The sequence below is a fragment of the Hakea prostrata genome, chromosome 1, assembly GCF_041222555.1.
Source record: "Hakea prostrata isolate BN-2017 chromosome 1, UWA_Hpros_2, whole genome shotgun sequence".
NCBI lineage: Eukaryota > Viridiplantae > Streptophyta > Magnoliopsida > Proteales > Proteaceae > Hakea > Hakea prostrata.
In genome coordinates, this window is record NC_142600.1 from 11,742,988 (window position 1) to 11,765,320 (window position 22,333).

The following is a 22,333-nucleotide window of genomic DNA, read 5'->3' on the forward strand; positions in this document are numbered from 1 at the left end:
AGATCCAAATGGGCTCAGACCCAAATCAATCCAAAATAGGTTGTCCGATAGACTCATTTTCACTGAAAACGTGGTTCCGCATAACTTCACCAACGAAATGCTCTCAAATCCTTTGAATATTTGTGCTCGCACCATTTCTATCGGAGCTGTTATTGTGCTCCATCTCGGTCTCAAACACATCCCTCACCTGTACAGAAGTAAACACACTAGAAAAGCAGGCAATTGTGAACCACCATGAGTTTCAGGTGTTTATTCATTAGCATCCATCCCGCCCTTTTCTCTTCTCTCCGTCACCGGAGAGATCTGCTTGGTCCCATGTCGCGCAAAGTCAGATAAATGAGGGTCTGATTTTTGTAAATGTATAACTTTTAAGCCCTTAAAATGTAAAAGAAAAAAAATATCATTTACAAGTAAATCCTTGTTATTTGATTCTCAACCATTCGATCACATTTTGATTATGTGACGCAATCAAGACCATTGGCAGCAGCCAGCATTGGCTGCTGCAAATAAAAATCCAATTTACTGAGGCCTAATCACAAGTTCTGTCAAAACACCACTGCTTTGGCTAATGCATCAGCTAAATACTGTGTCAATCTTAACTTCTAGGAGAAGAGATATACCATGCAGAAGAAAGGGACTTGGTGCTCCCCAAAAGAAGCAAATAGCATCAAGGACCACCGAGCACAGATCTCAGCAACTTAATGGCCAGAGCTGAGAGTTTTAGTGAGACTAGGATTAGGGTTTCTAGAGGTTGAAGACGAATTGCAGAAAAAAAAATTCTAAACTAATTGGGATGAAGGTCTATTGATGAAGATGGAAGTAGGGCTAAGACTAGGGAAGGGATGCGATCCTAATGGTGAAGTGAGAGGGTAAAATGGATTAAGAAATAGGATTTTAGTGGAGGCAGGGGTGCTCCTGTGCTGCAAGGATGAAGGAAGGGGGGGTGTTCTGCGCAAGGGTTAACGAGGGTAGGGGGAGGGGCTGGGGTTTCACTCACTTGATGGGGATGGAAGATCACTAGAAGGTTGCTGAAATTGACTCTCTCGGGTGCTGTCGTAATCTTTAGACAAGAACGTATAATCTGGACATTGCAGAAGAATAAGAAAAGACTCCAAAAACCAGGTCGTGGGGATCTTTCCCATGACTCCAAGTCTTCCTTCAATGCTTGTTTTATGTTCATAATCTGATTTGTTACATGTAAGAAGGGCTATATTTAAAGCCTTTTACAATTGAAGGAAATCATACCAGGACTCAACAACTTGGACAAAAACTCAACAAGGAATTCTATTTGGATTGGAACTCCGTGTCACACTAACATTCAACTCAAAACAGCAAGAAAGGAATTCTGATTACAACTCTTAACAAAAGACCCTTGTGCAAGTGACTTCCTATTTTAAGAAGGAATCCAACTAAGAATGAAATTCTAACTAGGACTCCTAATGGGACAAGGACTCTTTCATAACTTACTAACCAAGGGCTCAAACTAAAAACAAAAAGTAGATCTAGACTCCTTGTAGAAAGTGGAGTGCAACTCTAGAGATCCCTCTCTAGCTGGGACTCCTAACCAGACTAGAACCTTTCAATAATTTGATCAAAACAAAAACAAAAACAAACTCAAAAATAAAAGTAGATGTAGACTCCTATCAGCATTCTGCATTTGAACAGCCTTACTGGGGGCTCCAAAAGAGGGGATAAAATGACCAAAATACCCCCGGTAAGGTTTGCCCAGCCACCACATGATTGGGCTGAATTTGGGTCAAAGTCTGAGGAGACCATGGTTGCCAATCCTGGTTACATCACTTAAGGGTAGATGGGTCAACATCCAAGTCAATGTCAATTCCCCAAAGACCCACCTTGCATGATGTCTTCTTGCCTTCAGCGTATTGTTTCATCAAGGAACTTTAATCCATCAAATACCTCCAAAGGCAATACTTCAGCGTATACCATCTCCCTTGGCCGTGGTCGTGGTCGTGTATTAAGGGAGGTAGATTGAGCTCCACGGCTGTGTACCTTTTGTGGGAAGTTTGGTCGTCCGAAAGCTTGTTGGGCAAAACACGAAAAACCTGAATTGGCTCATCAAGTAGCCAACAATGCGAGTGTTCGACGGTGGTACTGACATAATCTAACCTACTGATACTACATCGACTTCCACATCAGGAGATTCCTCCAAAAGTCTACATGATGATGTTAGCCAACTCATGTGCCGTTTGCAAAATATTGAAGCATCCAATTCCACCTCTCATGGAACCTCCAAGTCCACCACAACATTGTCCTATGCAGGTACACTTGCCTTTTTAACTTCTTCATCCTTTCTGAGATCATTGATTCTGAGTATTCCGCTCATATGACAGGTAAGTGATCGTTGTTCATATTTTGCATCCAACCACCCTTCATACATTATTATTGCAAATGATACTTCCATTGCCATTTGGGAGACCAATAAAGTATCTTCTACTCCTTCACTTACTCCGTCATCTATCTTACATGTTGATTAGTTTCCATTTAATTTCTTATCTGCTAGCCAATTGACAAAAGCCCTAAATTGATCTGTATCCTTTACTCCTACAACTTGTGGTTTTTAGGGCCCTTCACACGAGAGGATGATTGGTGGAGGGTATGCCAAGGATGGACTGTACTACCTGGACTATGTAGCCCCTATAGCTGCTGCTTAACCTGGTACTTTACACTTTTAGTGGCACTGTAGGTTAGGGCATTTATCTCTCTCGTTTCGGAGCGTGTGAGTTAGGTAAACACCACCGTGTTTCATATCCCACTTGCTCTATGGGTTTTAGCTAATCGTTATTTGATTTAGTCTATACAAAATGAGGACGTTTAATTTTTTGATTAGAGGGGGGGGTTGAAAAGGCTAGTGAAGTGGAGGATGGTTCTCGATTTCATGCCCGTAATTGAGGAGGTAGAGGACTCACTCAAGTGAACGAGGATGGAGATAGAACAAGCACGATTACAAGCTTTTAGAGTTCAACGAAAAAAGGCATAGTTAAAGTCTCCACGCGCAAGCCATTAGACTTTTGGCACAAGAAACTCTCCTTTTAGGAGGTTAGAAGAGCCAATTTAGCAGACATGCGTTTCTCGTTGATGGTAAGAAGGGGGTCAGAAAGATTAGAAAGGTGCTGGTATTGGATGAGGGAAAGGTGGAACCAACTTTTATGGGCAAGTTTTAAATTTTGAAAGCTTTAGGAAGGATGGGGGTTGGGGTAAAAAATTGAAAGCTTTGAAGTCAAAGGATAAAAGGGATTAAATGAAATCATTGCAAGGACATTGGTCGGGAAGGCCGGGGGGGGGGGGGGGGGGGAATCCACATGGATAAGAGGGAAAGAGGAGAGCTAGTGATCATTGATGAGGAACCGATCCAATTTACTAGCAAACAATTCCGGCTGGTTTATCGGTTTTGCCAGTTGTTTGGCGCTCTAGTCCAAGAAGGTCATTTATTCCGAGATCTTCAATACAGTGATTGAAGGCATTAACTGCATTGAGATCAAGGGAATTGGCCCCCAGTTTTTTGTGAGTGAAACCGACAAAATTGAAGTCGCCACCGACTCGTCGGGGGCAGCAAAAGAAGAGGGCATAAGGGAGGAGAGCATATTACATAGTGAGATCTTGTCTGAGTTCGATTTTATAACTCAGCTTTCTCGGCAAGTATTTTCTGTTAAATGGCTTTCATTCTATCCTTTGGTTCTCATCAAACATCGTTCAATTTTGGTTGAATTTGTTCTCATATTGTTCAAGCTGGATTTTGAGGGTGCACTAGAATAAGCTGTTATCTGGTAATCATAGACTTAAGGTTCTGTTTTTGGATTCCAATCCTTGAAAGGAACTATTAACACTTATTCTATCATGTATTTCTGTTTTTACTTCTGGAGTATCTCAGTCTATTAATGAAAAGAGAGGGGGGGGGGGGGAGAGAGAGAGAGAGTATTGTTCTTTGCTGTTTTTCATTATTTAATGGACTATAAATCTTTAAACTTTGGCTTTTCTTCAGTTGAATATGTTAATTTTTGTTAACAACCTTGAATAAATCAGTCAAATGTACAAGATATTGTAACTGCTAAGCTTAGAATTTGGATTGGAAGCTCAGCAAAGTATTTAAATTTAAAACTTAAGCATGGTATCCTTCTACAAAGTACTTAAACATCCCATGTTAAGAGATGCCAGCAAGAATAGTGGAAGCTACACTTCAAATACTAATTTCTTGTTCAAAATATATAATTGTTATATCCACTAAAGCAAGTTGTAACTTTCAGATTTAGCTGTTGCTAGTTCGTCTCTTGGTACTTGTGTCGCTCACTCTGTTGTTGACTTGTATTGATCTGTTTCCAGCAATTTCCTAAACCATGGTGCTTTGTTCTTCTGTTCTTAGGTGACTGATAACTCTGTAACTTGTGCAACAAACAAAATCAAATTGTTTTGCCAATGGAAGTCTCATTTCCTCCATGCAGTACTTTATCATTCTATTTCTTTTCAACCTGCTCTAAAGTTTGTACTGTGCTTAATGTAGGACAACTGGCCTTCTATTTTGTTCGCAATGGCAGGTAGTATAGTTCTCTGCCTTGGAAACCTCTCAACACAATTCTGTTGGGCTTTTGTTGGTCTGTCAGAGACAGAGGTAGTCACTGCCAGCATAACCGTTGTAATAGGTATATTCACCTGAACCATCTTATGTTAGCTTCCAGTTCTTCGGAATTAACTAGCTGTTGCAACACACTAACACTGTAAATACTAATTTATATTGGTTAGAGCTAATATACATCTGTTCTTATCTTATTTATGACAGGCACGACACTTAATTACTTCTTAGATAGCCGAATCAACAATGCTGCAGTTCTTTTTCCTGGGGTTGGATGCTTCCTCATTGCAGTTTTCCTTGGAGCAGCAGTTCACAAGTCCAATGAATCTGATAATAAAGCAAAGCTTGCAGGACTTTCAGAATCTTCCAAGAATGGAACAGGGTATATTCTAGTCATATATGGTGGCAAGTTGTTTCATTTGATGTTTGCGGCATGGAATTCAATTTTATTATGATGTTTGATTGCATTACACCTATACCTTGTTATCTGATAATAAACATTGAACTGAATCAACAAAACTTCACCTTTCATCAGGGCCATAGAACTGTCAAAGTCAGAAGAATCTGTGGACAAAAAAGGTAAGTCTCTGGAGCTTCCATGCTTCCATACTTGATGTCCTAAGATATGATGGTAAACAGATCTTGACTTGTATGCTTTCTGAAAATTAAACACAATAGGGGACTTGGAGGATGGACATATTCCAGTAGCAAAAGCAAAATCTGGGACAGCGAACTTTCTCATAGAGCTTGAAAACAAAAGATACATCAAGGTCAGCGGTTCCACTACAGTGACCATTATTTCTTATTAATATCGCAAATTAATTTGAGTCAACAAACAGAAAAACTAGTAGCATGCGCACCTGTGATTTCCACTTATCTACAATCACTGATTCAGTTGAAGTTTCTCAAGTTCTAGTATTATGGTATACTTACAAGTTCTCTGTGTGTTTATCAAGACATCCATACAAACTCATTGTTGTTCTACAGAAGTATAATCCTGCACTATTCTCTGTTTTCTCCACATCAGTGAGGCTCTGCTGATGAAAATCTATAACTGACAGGTCTTTGGAAAGAGTAGCATTATTGGCCTAGGCCTAACTTTCTTTGCTGGAGGTTGTCTCTCCCTCTTCTCACCAGCATTCAATTTGGCTACAAATGACCAGTGGCACAAACTGAAACCAGGAGTTCCTCATTTGGTTGTATACACTGCATTCTACTTCTCAATCTCTTTCTTTGTCCTTGCTGTCATTCTAAATGTCAGCTTCCTGTGCTACCCACCCCTCAATTTACCCCAGAACGTCATTTAAGGCTTATCTGAATGACTGGAATGGTAGACAGTGGGCCTTTTTGGCTGGATTTTTATGTGGGTTTGCAAATGGTTTACAATTCATGGGAGGTCAAACTGCAGGATATGCAGCAGCTGATGCTGTGCAGGTTAGTACACATTTTGTGAATGTCGATATGAACTTATTTGAACTTAATTCTCTTTGATGACAGTGAAGTTACAACTTTTATTTGTTTGCAATAATACCAGGCACTGCCTCTTGCGAGCACATTTTGGGGTATACAGATGGAGAATGCAGGAAGTCATCCAAGAGAGCATACACATTGCTGGCGAGCATGCTATTCATGTTTATTGTGGCTGTGGGCGTGCTCATGGCATCATCAGGGCAACGAATGAATTGAAATAGTGAGAGCCAGAATCCTAGTCCTAGTCCATGTTAATGGATAGAAATCATGCATTATAGAAATACAAAATGTTCATAAAGGTTTTCACGAGGAAAGCTGTAATGTTAAATCAGATTGAGTGTTCCATCCAAAGCAAAAATGTACTACCACCACATTAAATGAACGAAATACCAGATGTATCAATCTTGTTCATGAACAAATTCATTTTCCATACGAAAATGCTCATTCGCAGTCTGAAAATCCAAGAAGGACCAACAACCAACCAACACGCCCCAGAAATCAAAACCTTCCAAAAAAGAAGCCAACCAAATACAGATGGGTGCTATCAAAAGCAATCATAGAGTTTCCTCTTCGATTCCTCGAAGCTATTAAGCACAAGCAAAGAAAGATTCATGACGCACCTCATTAGTGTCTACTCGTTCCAGGTTGAATTCGGCCGAAAACACATGCAAATGGAAAAGAGAAGGTACTCAGAAACCTACCTAAGTGTGGGACAGAGAGATGGGAAGGACCGAAATTCCTACAGAAAGGGGAAGGGCAGATCAAATCAAATAGGTTGTTGCAGCAACAGTGTGTCTAACCTTCGACCACCTTCTTTCTGCAACAAATGGGTACGGTAGAAGCAATCAATAGGGTTTTGTTTTGTTCTATTGTTAAAAGTTATAAGTAACCCTCACTCATTTTGAAACGTGAAGTACGGTGTTTCGCCGACTATTTCCGAATGGCGTTTTCAGAATATACGCGCCAAAAAGGGTTGGCGCTTTAGGGGTAAAAGAGTAAAATTAATCAAAAACACTTCTACACATTCAATCCATAACTTCGTGAAAAGTTCCTGGGTTGTTTGAGTTGAAAAAAAATTCCCGTAGTATAAGAATGCTAGAAATGAAGCCTTTTAAGATTTCCCTTTAAAGAACCCTCAGGTACGTTGAATTTGATGTGCACGTGCTCAAATATTGTGGAAAAGATACAACCTAGAATTTTCTAGTGCAATGGAGGAAACATCTCTTGTGCAACAGCGTGAAAAGTTCCTGGGCAGATTTCTGGCAAAGTTAGAATGCGAAGAACGTAGTCTTTCAATCTGCCACCATGCTATAATGGGCGTCTCCTGCAGTGTGATTCTTCTTGCTGATGGTTGGTGGTACGTACTCTAGCATTTAGTGAGCTTGCAGGGCAATGCTTTCGTAGTGCTACTTACCTTGCAGCTAATATGGGACAAGGTTTAAGATGGTCTACGCTTACTTTGAGATGGTGAAGGGCAGCCGCTCTTGTAAAGGACTGTTAAAATTGAAGAAGGTCAACTCTTAAATCATCTATTCGCCTCCGGAGGAAGCCATGAACTTTGGATCCTCCAAACTTCGAAAAAAAATTTCAACTCAACTTGCAATTTGTAGCTATAAATTGAGAAACAAATAGGACTTAGACTAGGAAACCTAATCATAAAAATTAGGACTCTACTTGACAAACAACCACTCACTTAAGAAAAGAACTCCACCATAATTTACTCGGAGAAATCTATACTAGGCCCCTAAGATTATAAATGACTTCTAGTTAAAGATCCACTTAAACTAGGGGATCCCAACACAGCAAGAAATCACACCTAAATAAGGGCTCGACAATAACTCGTAACCCACTAATCAAACAAGAAAATAAAAATAGATAGAGTCTCATCAACGAACAAAAATCTATGGGACCCATACCAAGGACACAACCATTAATGCAAAATAATATTGAAATAAAAAAAGAAAACCTAAGTCAGGGATCCTAGCGTTCGGAGAAGTAACCATAAGCCTTGTGGAGTCATAGCAAACTGTTTACATTTATTTCCTCCTTCCTGAAGCGCTCATCTCCTGAAGACTGTAGCTATCATTCGATTTTAACGAATCTGAATGAGATCTTCGGTGTAAACTCATCCTCGAATATCGATGTCAAGCAGCAAGAGAAACACAAGTGTTGCGTCTAGCACGATCCCTAAAAAAACTCCCGTAGCATAAGAATGTAAGAAATGAAGCCTTGAAGCTTTCTCTTCAAAGAACCCTGAGATAAGTTGAATTTGATATGCACGTGCTAAAAGTTTGTAGTAGAGATTAAACCTGGAATTTTTAAGTGCAGTGGAAGAAACATCAATTGTGCAACTGTGTGTAAAGTTAGTAGGCAGATTTCTAGCAAAGTGAGAACGAGAAGAATGTAGTCTTTGAATACGCAAGCAAGACAAGGAAAACGTGCTAGAAATCTGTCATCATACTATCATGGGCATCTCCGGTGCCGTCTCCTGCCAATGGTTGGTGGTACATACTCTAGGGCGTAGAGAGCTTGCAGCCCAATGCTTTAAAAGTCTCACTTACGTAGTCGCTAATAGGAGACCGGGATGATCTTCGCTTGCTTTGAGATGGTCGAGGGCAATCGCTCTTGCAAAAGACTCGTTGAAATTTTGCAGTCATGTGGGGGAGGGAAACACTAGTCTTGCGACCAGCACTATCCTTTAAAAAAAAAAAAGTCCCGTAGTATAAGAATGCTAGAAATGAAGCCTTTAGGATTTCCCTTTAAAGAACCCTCAGGTACGTTGAATTTGATGTGCGCGTGCTCAAAGATTGTGGAAAAGATCCAACCTCGAATTTTCTAGTGCAATGGAGGAAGCATCTCTTGTGCAACAGCGTGAAAAGTTCCCCGGGAAGATTTCCGGCAAAGTTAGAATGCGAAGAACGTAGTCTTTCAATCTGCCACCATGCAATCTTCTGTCTCCCGCAGGTGATTCTTCTTGCCGGCGATTGGTGGTACGTACTCTAGCGTTTAGAGAAATTGCAGGGCAATGCTTTCGCGATCGCAACTTACCATGCAGCTAACTGGGACAAGGTATGGGATGGTCTACGCTACTTTGAGATGGTTAACGGCAGCCGCTCTTGTAAAGGACTCCTAAAATTGAAGAAGGTCAACTCTTAAATCATTTATTCGCCTCAACACAAGCAAGAAATCACACCTAAATAAGGACTCAACAATAACTCGCAACACTAATGAAACAAGAAAATAAAAATAGATAGGGTCTCATTAACGAACAAAAATCTATGGGACCCGCACCAAGGACACTACCAATAATGCAAAATTATATTAAAAGAAAAAAGAAAAACCTAAGTCGTGGATCCTAGCGTTCGGAGAAGTAACCATAAGCCTTGTGGAGCGATATCAAACCGTTTACATTTATTTCCTCCTTCTCGGAAGCGTTCATCTCCCCGAAGACAAGTAGCTATCATTTGATTTTAATGAATCCTCCCGAGATCTTCGATGTGAACTCGTCCTCGAATATCGATATCATGTGGGCAGAGAAACATAAGTGTTGGGCGTCCGGCACGATCCCGTATAACAAACTCCCGTAGCATAAAAACGTAAGAAATGAAGCCTTGAAGCTTTCTCTTATTAGAACCCCGAGTTATGTTCAATTTGATATGCTCGTGCTCAAAGTTTGTAGAAAATATTAAACCTCGAATTTTTTAGTGCAAAGGAGGAAACATCTATTGTGCAACAAACAGAAAAGTTAGTAGGCAGATTACTAAGTGAGAACAAGAAGAATGCTGTCTTTGAATACGCAGGCAAGATAGGGAAAACGTGCTCGAAATCTGTCATCATACTATCATGGGCATCTCCGGTGCCGTCTCCTGCCGTGTGATTCTTCCTACCGATGGTTGGTGGTACATACTCTAGGGCGTAGAGAGCTTGCAGCCCAATGCTTTCAAAGTCTAACTTACCTTGAAGCTAATCAGGGACCGCGTTTGGGACGTTATTCGTTTGCTTTGAGATGGTTGAGGGCGGCTGCTCTTGCAAATGACTCGTTGAATTTGAAAAAGACGAACTCCCAAATCATATATTCGCCTCCAAAGAAAGCCATGACTTTGGTTCCTCCGGACTCGGAAATTTTCTTGAATTCAACTTGCAATTTTAGTAGTTAGAGCCTTTATTTGTAGCATTAAACTAAGAAACGAATAGGACTAAAACTAGGAAACCTCATTAACTTCAAACCATCATTTTAATAATAATTAGGACTGGACTTAACCACTCACATAAAAAGAGAACTCTACCATAATTTACTTTGGAAAATCTACTTAGGCTTCTCAAAGTAAAAATGACACCTAGTTAAATATCAACTCAAACTAGGGGATCCAAACACAAACGGAAATCCCACCTAAATAACGACTCGGCAATAAATCGCAACACACCGATCAAACGAGAAAATAAAATTAGGTCTAGAGTCCCGACAACGAACTAGAATCCATGGCTAGGACACCACCAATCATGCAAAAGTACAAAAAAAACCTAGTCGTGGATCCGAGGATTGGAAGAAGTAACCATAAGCCCCCGTGGAGCCAGGGTGTCAATTGGTACGGTTTCGGTAATTCAAGACAGCTTTCGGCATGATACCAACTTTGAATACACAAAACCAGAATCGCACCGTGCACCGAATTTACACGGTGACAAGACGGGTTTCGGCATTTGCAAAAAAGGTTATGTTCTCAATGGGAACCAGACCTAGGACACCCCCAATCATTCAAAATTACAACAATACGCTAGTCGTGGTTCCTAGGGTTCGGAGAAGTAACCATAAGCCACGTAGAGCCATAGGAAACAATTTACATTTACTACCTACAAACTTCAAATTTTTTTTTCAACTCAACTTGCAATTTGTAGCCTTAAATTGAGAAACAAATAGGACTTAGACTAGGAAACCTAATTAACTACAAATCAACATTCTAATAAAAATTAGGACTCTACTTGACAAATAACCACTCACTAAAGAAAAGAACTCCACTATAAGTTACTCCCGGAGAAATCTATACTAGGCCCCTAAGATTAACAATGACTTCTAGTTAAAGATCCACCCAAGCTAGGGGGTCCCAACACAACAAGAAATCACACCTAAATAAGGACTTCACAATAACTCGCAACACCCTAATCAAACAAGAAAATAAAAATAGATAGAGTCTCATCAACGATCAAAAATCTATAGGACCCGGACCAAGGACACCACATATAATGAAAAATTATATTAAAATAAAAAAAAAAAAAACTAAGTCAAGGATCCTAGCGTTCGGAGAAGTAACCATAAGCCTTGTGGAGTCATAGCAAACCGTTTACATTTATTTCCTCCTTCCCGAAGCGCTCATCTCCCGAAGACCGTAGCTATCATTCGATTTTAACGAATCCGAATGAGATCTTCTGTAAACTCATCCTCGAATATCGATGTCAAGCAGCAAGAGAAACACAAGTGTTGCGTCTAGCACGATCCCTAAAAAAACTCCCGTAGCATAAGAATGTAAGAAATGAAGCCTTGAAGCTTTCTCTCAAAGAACCCCGAGATAAGTTGAATTTGATATGCACGTGCTAAAAGTTTGTAGTAGAGATTAAACCTGGAATTTTTAAGTGCAAAGGAAGAAACATCAATTGTGCAACCTGTGTAAAGTTAGTAGGCAGATTTCTAGCAAAGTGAGAACGAGAAGAATGTAGTCTTTGAATACGCAAGCAAGACAAGGAAAACGTGCTAGAAATCTGTCATCATACTATCATGGGCATCTCCGGTGCCGTCTCCCCGCCAATGGTTGGTGGTACATACTCTAGGGCGTAGAGAGCTTGCAGCCCAATGCTTTAAAAGTCTCACTTACGTAGTCGCTAATAGGAGACCGGGATGATCTTCGCTTGCTTTGAGATGGTCGAGGGCAATCGCTCTTGCAAAAGACTCGTTGAAATTTTGCAATCATGTGGGGGGAGGGAAACACTAGTCTTGCGACCAGCACTATCCTTTAAAAAAAAAAAAGTCCCGTAGTATAAGAATGCTAGAAATGAAGCCTTTAGGATTTCCCTTTAAAGAACCCTCGAGTACGTTGAATTTGATGTGCGCGTGCTCAAAGATTGTGGAAAAGATCCAACCTCGAATTTTCTAGTGCAATGGAGGAAGCATCTCTTGTGCAACAGCGTGAAAAGTTCCCCGGGAAGATTTCCGGCAAAGTTAGAATGCGAAGAACGTAGTCTTTCAATCTGCCACCATGCAATCTTCTCGCCTCCCGCAAAGGTGATTCTTCTTGCCGGCGATTGGTGGTACGTACTCTAGCGTTTAGAGAAATTGCAGGGCAATGCTTTCAGCATCGCAACTTACCATGCAGCTAACTCCGGGACAAGGTATGGGATGGTCTACGCTACTTTGAGATGGTTAACGGCAGCCGCTCTTGTAAAGGACTCCTAAAATTGAAGAAGGTCAACTCTTAAATCATTTATTCGCCTCAACACAAAGGAAGAAATCACACCTAAATAAGGACTCAACAATAACTCGCAACACTAATGAAACAAGAAAATAAAAATAGATAGGGTCTCATTAACGAACAAAAATCTATGGGACCCGGACCAAGGACACTACCAATAATGCAAAATTATATTAAAAGAAAAAAAGAAAAACCTAAGTCGTGGATCCTAGCGTTCGGAGAAGTAACCATAAGCCTTGTGGAGCGATATCAAACTGGTTTACATTTATTTCCTCCTTCTGGAAGCGTTCATCTCCCAAAGACAAGTAGCTATCATTTGATTTTAATGAATCCTCCCGAGATCTTCGATGTGAACTCGTCCTCGAATATCGATATCATGTGGGCAGAGAAACATAAGTGTTGCGTCCGGCACGATCCCGTATAACAAACTCCCGTAGCATAAAAACGTAAGAAATGAAGCCTTGAAGCTTTCTCATTAGAACCCCGAGTTATGTTCAATTTGATATGCTCGTGCTCAAAGTTTGTAGAAAATATTAAACCTCGAATTTTTTAGTGCAAAGGAGGAAACATCTATTGTGCAACAAATGAAAAGTTAGTAGGCAGATTACTAAGTGAGAACAAGAAGAATGCTGTCTTTGAATACGCAGCAAGATAGGGAAAACGTGCTCAAATCGTCATCATACTATCATGGGCATCTCCGGTGCCGTCTCCCGCCGTGTGATTCTTCCTACCGATGGTTGGTGGTACATACTCTAGGGCGTAGAGAGCTTGCAGCCCAATGCTTTCAAAGTCTAACTTACCTTGAAGCTAATCGGGGACCGCGTTTGGGATGTTATTCGCTTGCTTTGAGATGGTTGAGGGCGGCTGCTCTTGCAAATGACTCGTTGAATTTGAAAAAGACGAACTCCCAAATCATATATTCGCCTCCAAAGAAAGCCATGACTTTGGTTCCTCCGCACTCGGAAATTTTCTTGAATTCAACTTGCAATTTTAGTAGTTAGAGCCTTTATTTGTAGCATTAAACTAAGAAACGAATAGGACTAAAACTAGGAAACCTCATTAACTTCAAACCATCATTTTAATAATAATTAGGACTGGACTTAACCACTCACATAAAAAGAGAACTCTACCATAATTTACTTTGGAAAATCTACTTAGGCTTCTCAAAGTAAAAATGACACCTAGTTAAATATCAACTCAAACTAGGGGATCCAAACACAAACCCTAAATCCCACCTAAATAACGACTCGGCAATAAATCGCAACACACCGATCAAACGAGAAAATAAAATTAGGTCTAGAGTCCCGACAACGAACTAGAATCCATGGCTAGGACACCACCAATCATGCAAAAGTACAAAAAAACCCCTAGTCGGGGATCCGAGGATTGGAAGAAGTAACCATAAGCCCCCGTGGAGCCAGGGTGTCAATTGGTACGGCTTCGGTAATTCAAGACAGCTTCGGTATGATACCAACTTTGAATACACAAAACCAGAATCGCACCGCGCCGAATTTACACGGACAAGACGGTTTCGGCATTTGCAAAAAAGGTTATGTTCTCAATGGGAACCGGACCTAGGACACCCCCAATCATTCAAAATTACAACAATACGCTAGTCGTGGTTCCTAGGGTTCGGAGAAGTAACCATAAGCCACGAGAGCCATAGGAAACAATTTACATTTACTACCTACATCTTGAACAGCCTCATCTCCCGAAGAATTTTGCTATCATTCAATTTTAATGAACCCTCTCAAGATCTTCAGGTGAACTCGTCCTCTAATATTTTAGTCATGTGGGGAGAGAAACACAAGTGTTGCAACCGGCATGATCCCATAAAAAAACTCCTCAAAGATAAAAATGCTAGAAATGAACCCTTCAAGCTTTCTCTTTAACTGAGGTATGTTGAATTTGATATGCTCGTGCTCAAAGTTAGCAAGAAGATTAACCTCAGAGGCAGTTTCCATGTTTGAAGCCTGCAACATGATGGTTCCAATTGTGCAACTTAACCGTTGCACAAAGGCTCGCCACACTAAAAGGGCATTTCCTTTAACATTTTATGACTTGTTAGGTGAGTCGCTTCACTTTCAATGACCTAATGGCTTCAAATGGAAAATGTCACCTAATTCGATATACAATATCAAGCCCAAATGAAACATTGTGCAATTATATTTCCATGCAAATAACCCTACCATTCTACCTTGCATCTACAATTAATGAAGTTACAGTAAAAGAAATCGGGAAAATATAGAAGTAACTAATTATTTCAAATCTCAGATGTACTTACCCCATTAATCATCAGATGACACCTCAGAGGCTGGAGGACGCCATATTATGCCAAGCTTGACAGCAATCTGGAGAAGGTAAAAAGCCATTTGAGCATCGTCACTCCTTTTTTTTTTTTCTTTTTTCCCCTACCCATTTTGGTCCTTCACTGAGAAGAAAAGATAGGAATCTATCATGACAAGTGGAGAAAGAAAGAAATAAAGGTAAGGCACATCAAGATGTAGATATGGGTACCGTATTGACAGACCCAAGTCCCAACATTCCTTTACAACTAATTTTACATGGGTTGACAACAATCCTTCTTAAGCTTTAATTAATAGTAATTTCCAAGAGTTCTCAAACAAAAAGTACAATTCAGCAATAGTCAAGGCAGTTATGTGAACCAAGGAAAAACATTCAGATTTTTGTGGAATTCCAACAACTTCAAAACCGAAATATTTTGGTAAACTTCATACATAGTCGAATACTCATTTTGTGTGTTGTGAGAAATACTTCACAACATTTCTAAAGGCCTAAACCAAGCATGCCTATCTTAATTGCCTTGTCAAAGATAATTCCCATCTTGATTACTTTCTACATCCCATTTCTTAGATGCCCAAACTACTCTTCTAAATCATAGCCAACTGTACTACCACTCGATGCCTTAACTTTCTAAAACATATAATGATCACACAATGTTTCAAATGACCACTCGATCCAACTTCCACGTGTAGACATCATTACAACCTTCTTTATTTAAAATTGACCTAGATATCTAGGTTAATCACTTTAAGGCATCACTGTATTCATTATTCACCACTTGTTATCCAATTGGTGGAGCCAAAGTTACACACCATAAACTCTCTTCAATCTACTACCCTTAAAACCTCTAGAAGGTTGAGCCCTATAATTCCAAAATTAGAATTCATCCTTGCTGGTCTCATTAAACAAAACAAAAGCAACAGCAAAAGGCATACAAAACATAACCTCCTTGGATACTTCAGCTTAAGTCATCAATGATAAATGTGAATTCATCCTAAATAGCTCGTTCCCTAACAAACCAGACGTTACTCTGTCCTAGTTCAGATCACATATATGCCACTCAGAATAGGCAAAAATAATAGGGATTCAGGGAATGCACAGCACACTAACCCTAACCCTTAATCAAAGTGATACCCACAAATCCCACCTGTCGCCCCTAAACTAACCCTTAAAATCTAAGAGACCTCAAAATTGGCAGAAACTCTCAAGAGTCCTTGATTTAGGTAACTGCTAGTTTAGTTTTTCAAGTCTGATTTTCACTGTTGGGCTGGAAGTTGGAAATGGGAACTAGGAACCCACCTTATTCTAGAATCCTATTTTTAATAAGCTCCCATAGCTGCAAATCTTACCGTCAGATCTCCATTTGAAGTATCTAAACCAACTAAAACTTGACATAATGAAAGAAAATCAATTTATAACAACGTTCAAATTAAGGGCAATTATAGTGGCCACCCTTTTATGTATGTAGCCGGCCCCATTTAGATGGGATAAAGCTTCTTCTTCTTGTTGTTGTATAGTGGCTCCCTTTAATTTATGCAAGTGTACACTAGTACAATAGTAACTCTCCATATTAAGAAGTGATATAAACGAGGATGGGATGTAAGAAATTTTAGATCTTACCAATCTTGGGCAATTTTAGGGTTTTAGGGCTTGGGTTGGATGGTTTTGAAAGGCTATGGGAATCTCTAATTGGGTAAATTTGGGTGGTCTAAGGGACCCAAGAAGATTAGGTATCCTTCCAAAACCTTGTGGTGAGAAGGAAACAGTCGCAGGGTTGGTCAAATGGGGAACTATTGGGTGGATCTTTGAGAACCTTTCCAAGTCTTTTCTCTCTTTCTTGCTGTCTTTTCTTTTTCTCTTCTTCCTTCTCCTTTTCTTTTTCAGGTTGCCACAATAAACATAGAGGGCGAGAGGTTGGGGAAGAGTAAAAGGGTTATCGTAGGGCTGAGGAAGTGGGGAAATGATCCTAGAAGGATCGTAGGAGAGTGGGAAAGGGGGTTAGGGGTCTGTGCAAGGTAACGGAGGGGTCCTAGGTGGTTTGCGATGGCGGGGGTGGGATTCTATCTTGTGCAAGAGCAGAACAGGGAAGGGAGGGTTGCAATAGGTTGGAAAGATGCTGGCCTTACCTGGGATTGATCTGAGTTGAGATTTGCAGGTTGAAGACTGACTATGAATGCTGCAACTGCAGAACTCAATTGAGAAGTCTAAAAAAGAGAAATTTAGACAACCGCAGGGTTCCCCTCAAAGAAACCCTGCCAATACCTCCTTGGCTGCAATACTTCAAAATTTTATTCATCAAAACTGAATTCCTGAGGTAGGCATGAAAATATATAGCCGTTACAAGACTTCAAAATAAAAAAAAATTTACAAGACCTAGCTGAGCTAAACTTGGACTCTTTACTAAACTAAACAACCTCAACTGAAATAAGAAACTAATTGGTATTCTATAATCAGATTAGAAATCCAACTGAAACACTAATAAATGAAAAGCGACCTAAAAGGAGAAAATACCTCCAGAGGGGGGGGCGCTCTTGTGGCTTCTGCTGGGGCCTCTTTTTTCTGTTCACATCAAGAAGTTACTAATTTAGGGATGCTAAATTAGTAACTTTTAGATACACTTCTAGCAGATCCTGAAGCAGGCCCATGTCAAAACAACAAAGAACCAGACCAAGTAAACTCAGCTCTGGACCTGATTTAAGCCTCTGTTCCTGAGGAAATAGTTCCGCTAAAACGTCTAATTCACCTCATGAGACTCCTACATTGAATTGGTAGAACATAAAAATACTCAAAGGTTGTTGTGCTGCTACTAATTACAGTTGATATCCCATATGCCATAGGCCCATAATTATCATACACTATGTCAGATAGTTCATGCTTCTATGGTATAGTTCAAGAATATCCTAAAAAGTGTTGTACCAATTGATTCCTGGACAACTAATTGGAGAAGAAAGGTGATAGGAACCTCCTAGCGACCCAGCAAAATGAGGAAGACCCAAGTAGAATACAGCAAGAAAGTAAGCAATACCCTGGTTATAATGGTGCCAATTACCCCCTACAGTAATATGCTGCCCAAACACACACATATTAACCGATGCCTCTCCTCACATTTTACCCCTTAAAACCCCACCAAGTGCTGACATTTATGGTAACCAAACCCATCTCCCCTCCATGTGTCCTGCTTCATGGCCCTACCAGAAAGCCTTGTATTATCTTCTATATCATTGAAAAGAATACATTTTGGCTTTCATCCGGATCTCTCCCATTCTCAAAGTTGCAAGGCATAGCAACTATATTACATAGCTGGAGGTCCCAAGATAACTATGTGCTCCTAATGTTGTTTATTGTACCAAGAGGATAAGTTCAAATTTCTAAATCACAATTGACTCATAACTTCTGCCCAGTTGCCATATGCAGACCAGATGAAGTCGTAATATCAAAAATATTCAATTCAAAGTTCTTCACCGAGTGCAAATAGCAACACATATAGCATCAATAGCTGTTAAAACTTAAGAAAAGGAAGAATGAATTGAAAAGAGAATTGTTTGTGAGGACATACAGACCTGGATAACGCATAAAATATCAGGAAGTTGAGTCTTTGACTCATCAACAGGGCCTGCACATAAGGTGACATTAGAGTACATTCATGTGAACACTGTTTATCTAAAGCAGAAAAATTATGGAACAAACATACCAAGTAATACAAACAAGTGATGTGCAGGAGCATCAGCCATTAATTGCAGTCAATTGGAGAATTTTTGTAATGAGAAGCAACATAAAGGGCCATCATTCTCTGCAGGGTTTAAAAAGCAAAAGAAATAAACTATATGTTAATGAACAAAAAGAATTGAATATATTAAAGGCTCAACAAATGACCACAACAATACCTGCAAAAATAACTCACTGTCTTTGTGATAGGAGAAGAGTGTGTCTCTATTTAAAAAATACAGATCACATTCACTTGGAGGTGGCAACCTACAAGCAATAGAAGAAATATCAAGATAACAGTAATCGAGCAATCTTCTATCAGAATTGGACAGGAGTTGACAGCTGGATCACAGGGGCTTTGTGGCTGTATTGACCACTACAGATCGGCATTTCAAGGAGAATTAGCAAGAGGGCGTTTAACCACTATCAAGCCAAGCCTTGGCTCCCAGAAGGATCAGGGAAGGAAAAAAGAGAAACTAAATATGCTTCTAAGTAGATTGGACTGAAGATGCCAACACCAGGCAATAGCTAACTAGTAATCCTAAATCTATAGCCATGGAATCAAGTCTTTTGGACCATGCAGGTAAGCTGTGACTTCAGACCACCATGTCAATATACTCAATATTTGAATTCTAACCTGCTGATATTAGGGATGGAGCCCGTAGCATCCAGACACAGTAAACCATGTAACCAAGATTCAATTGGATCACTAGAAGCAAATCTGATAGCCTCACTCAGTTCAACCTTCTTGAAAACTCTACCTACATCCATCCAAACATATTAATATAAAACTGTACAATCTTGGGACAATGATACATGAAAAGTATATAATTTGGCTAGACATATACATCTAAAAAAATGTCCAAAATTTGTAAAAGTTGCTTTCAAGCTAATGGAGTGACATAAAAATGATTGATCTGATTTTTACTCCCATGAATGATTTCATAATGGGCCATCTAATAATGAAGAAAGACTGCTACTAAACAAGGAGGAGAGGCGTCTAAAATATAACCTATCTCCGACAACTCCCCATAGAGTCTGCCTTGTACTGCCACTTGATTCCTACCAATCTGTGGACATGGAGCCTCTTACGAAGTGAAAATAATTATTTGGTTTCCATAGGCTGCAATGTAGAAGCAGCAGAATTGGACCAATACTAGAATTCGAGTTAGTCTAAGCGGCTCATGCATAATTGTGGGTCACTTCTCCTAGAACAAAGCAAGTTGAAAATATTTCCATACCAGATTGATTACCATCAAAGCAACTGGTAATGGAATTGTCGCTGCTTCATCAACAACTAACAGTTCAACTTGGGAAAGCTTTTCATGTTCATGTTCATGTGGCTGCAGGTACTGTTAGGAGAAAAATAAAGATTAAACAAGAAAGAAGGGGCACAAAAGAACATTCACCAAAAAAAAAATAGACCTGTAATGTGTTCATGGGAAAAGCATTCAAAAAGAATATGTTCCTGATGCAGTCAGCCAACCTAGATAATGAACTAGGAATCAAAGATCGGAATGGCAGCCCCACAAGCAAGATTTGAACTATTTTCTGATAAAAAAAGGTTGAGAGGTTTGGTGATCTGTTACTTTCAGCATCCTGTTCAGGGAAAGAAATAAAGAATGCAGAAATGAAGAAGGATAAGAGTTAAGGAGCTGTTCTCCGACTTGTTCTGCAACTGAACAATATTTATGAACAGTAACTTGGAGATAAGAAGGAGAGGGGGGAAGAGTTCACAGCTCAGATAACTCTTGAATAAGTAACTCATCAATTGGTTAATCTGATAGTCAATTACAACTTCATATTAAAAAAACTTAAACTAGTGTTTTAAGTAAATTTCAAATACTAGGAACACCTAGATATAATTAAACAGCTAGCGAGCAACTTAATAGTGTAAAACACAAACACAAGTCAGCCATACAAGATGAATAACAGCTCATAAGTGTCTGTGCCTATTTTAACATTGTTAAGTCAAGCATACTACCCAGCAGCAACAGCTCCTGCAGCTGCCATGCGGCTGATTTTCCACGTCCACGTCCGGCAAGTAGAGCAACCGTACTACGAAGTGTCTTGTCTAGAATTGTATCAAGGAATGTAATTACAGCTTTCCCCTTCAACACAAAATATCAATCAGTCAAAAAAATGAAAAGCCTCCAAATTTCAGTAACATGATTAAGAATGTAAGAGCTTAATGCATTTCAAATAATGGCAACCTAAACCTGATCTAATGTACAACCATTCTTAATAAGAGGACCAACAAGAGGATCGTTATTTAGTTGTTTCTTCAAGTCTCGTTCTGCTTCAGAAAGCCCCTCTGAGTCCTTGAAATCATAAAAAGAGAGCCACATAGATATTCTTATTACCATTGTCGTATCAAACTAGTAAAATGGAAAGCGTGTTCTCCTAACCAGTTAACTAAGGCTAAAAGAAAGAGCAATTTCCAAGATGGCACTAAACAAATCACTTCAGCTGCTTAAAGTGGAAGAATACATCCATAACAGGTACAGGTGTGATTGACCTTATATGAGATGATATTGGTAAGATATTTAGCTCATCATCCATTACAACACATGTTTTGTATCATTCATTAAAGCTTCCAGCAGCCTCAGAATAAGATTCAGTCCGAAACCTTCCATGAACATCCTGAAGTCAGAAAAAAGTTTGTAAGGAAGCTACAAATAAATCACATTAATACAAACATGGGCACTTCTGATAAACATATTGATCAGAATAACAACCAAGAAGCTTTTGCAGTAAAACAGGGATGTAAGACATACCATAACCATGTTGTAGGGACTGGTCAGTGAGGACAAAGAACGAAGTAATAATAGAATCAGTCCGCCTGCCCCCACTGTTTCTATTGTTCTTGCCAGCAGATTTGGAGTCGGTGCTTCAAAATCCTAAATATATGTTATAAAAGAACAGCAAGAAATTTTGACACAAGGTAAGATATCTTCAATCAATGAATTTTTGAGCCGATACCAAAGCACAGAATATGCATTACCTGTAGAATGCACATGCCAAATGTATTTCTAAGAATCCTTTCTGAATCCTTAAACAAGCAGTATGTTATTCCTCAACTTTCAAGAAAAAGTGAAAAATGATCAACCTTCTCCGGATCCAGTAGCCCCCTTTGCATCAATTTTTTGACCTGTTTTGAACTTTTTTTCTTGTAACTGCAACAACCATAAAACCAGTCAATCATGACTGCTCATTCAGAAGGTCGTTGGCACACCCACCAAAACAAGCATCCTGCCCCTTCCCCCAAATGAAGTGGGCAACCACAAGAATAACAAGGAAGAAATCCAATTGATTTTGACCGAAACAGGAACAAGCCTAAGCTTCACTGTAGAAACAGCTTACATGAACTGCTAGATGTGAAGTGGAGGAGCACTTCTGAGTGACCTCCATTCCTTCATCAAATGCAATAAGAGTGCTGTTCGAATCTAATTTAGTGCCATGACACGTACTGAGATGAAAAAAATTACATTGTGGGAAGAAAACATATAATCAATGAGATAAGCAAATACTCAGGGGATTTGGATGCAACTCACACCTGCTAAGGTCTAATTTATCCTTGTAGCGCCATAGAACAGTAGGCCGAGACTTCAAGACGGACTTGCTGAGCATGTGATGAAGATTAACTATCTGAACGAAAACAATTTTCCGAAAAAAAAAGTTAGTTAATTCTTCAATGATCCGAAGAAGATTGAATCTACAAAACAAGAAGCAACCACCATGGGGGGAAGTAGACAAAAGGACCTGGTCGCTATACTTGTCGCCGTGACGAACAAGTAAAATAAATACCCAA

At 39.7% G+C, this 22,333-nt stretch overlaps 2 pseudogenes across 1 annotated transcript in view; one reads left to right on the forward strand and one right to left on the reverse strand.

The window, feature by feature from the left end:
- LOC149027490 (RNA cytidine acetyltransferase 1-like) overlaps positions 1 to 22,333 on the reverse strand; it is a 35,912-nt pseudogene that overhangs the window by 12,936 nt on the left and 643 nt on the right. The window contains exons 2-10 of the transcript XR_016174589.1: positions 22,079 to 22,170; positions 21,527 to 21,698; positions 21,300 to 21,422; positions 20,742 to 21,165; positions 20,507 to 20,633; positions 19,160 to 19,283; positions 18,702 to 18,789; positions 18,509 to 18,607; positions 18,378 to 18,430 (exon numbers count right to left, since the gene is read on the reverse strand). The product of XR_016174589.1 is annotated as an RNA cytidine acetyltransferase 1-like (transcript). The remainder of the gene's footprint in view (positions 1 to 18,377; positions 18,431 to 18,508; positions 18,608 to 18,701; positions 18,790 to 19,159; positions 19,284 to 20,506; positions 20,634 to 20,741; positions 21,166 to 21,299; positions 21,423 to 21,526; positions 21,699 to 22,078; positions 22,171 to 22,333) is intronic.
- On the forward strand, positions 1,811 to 6,076 carry LOC149027491 (ureide permease 2-like; annotated as a pseudogene).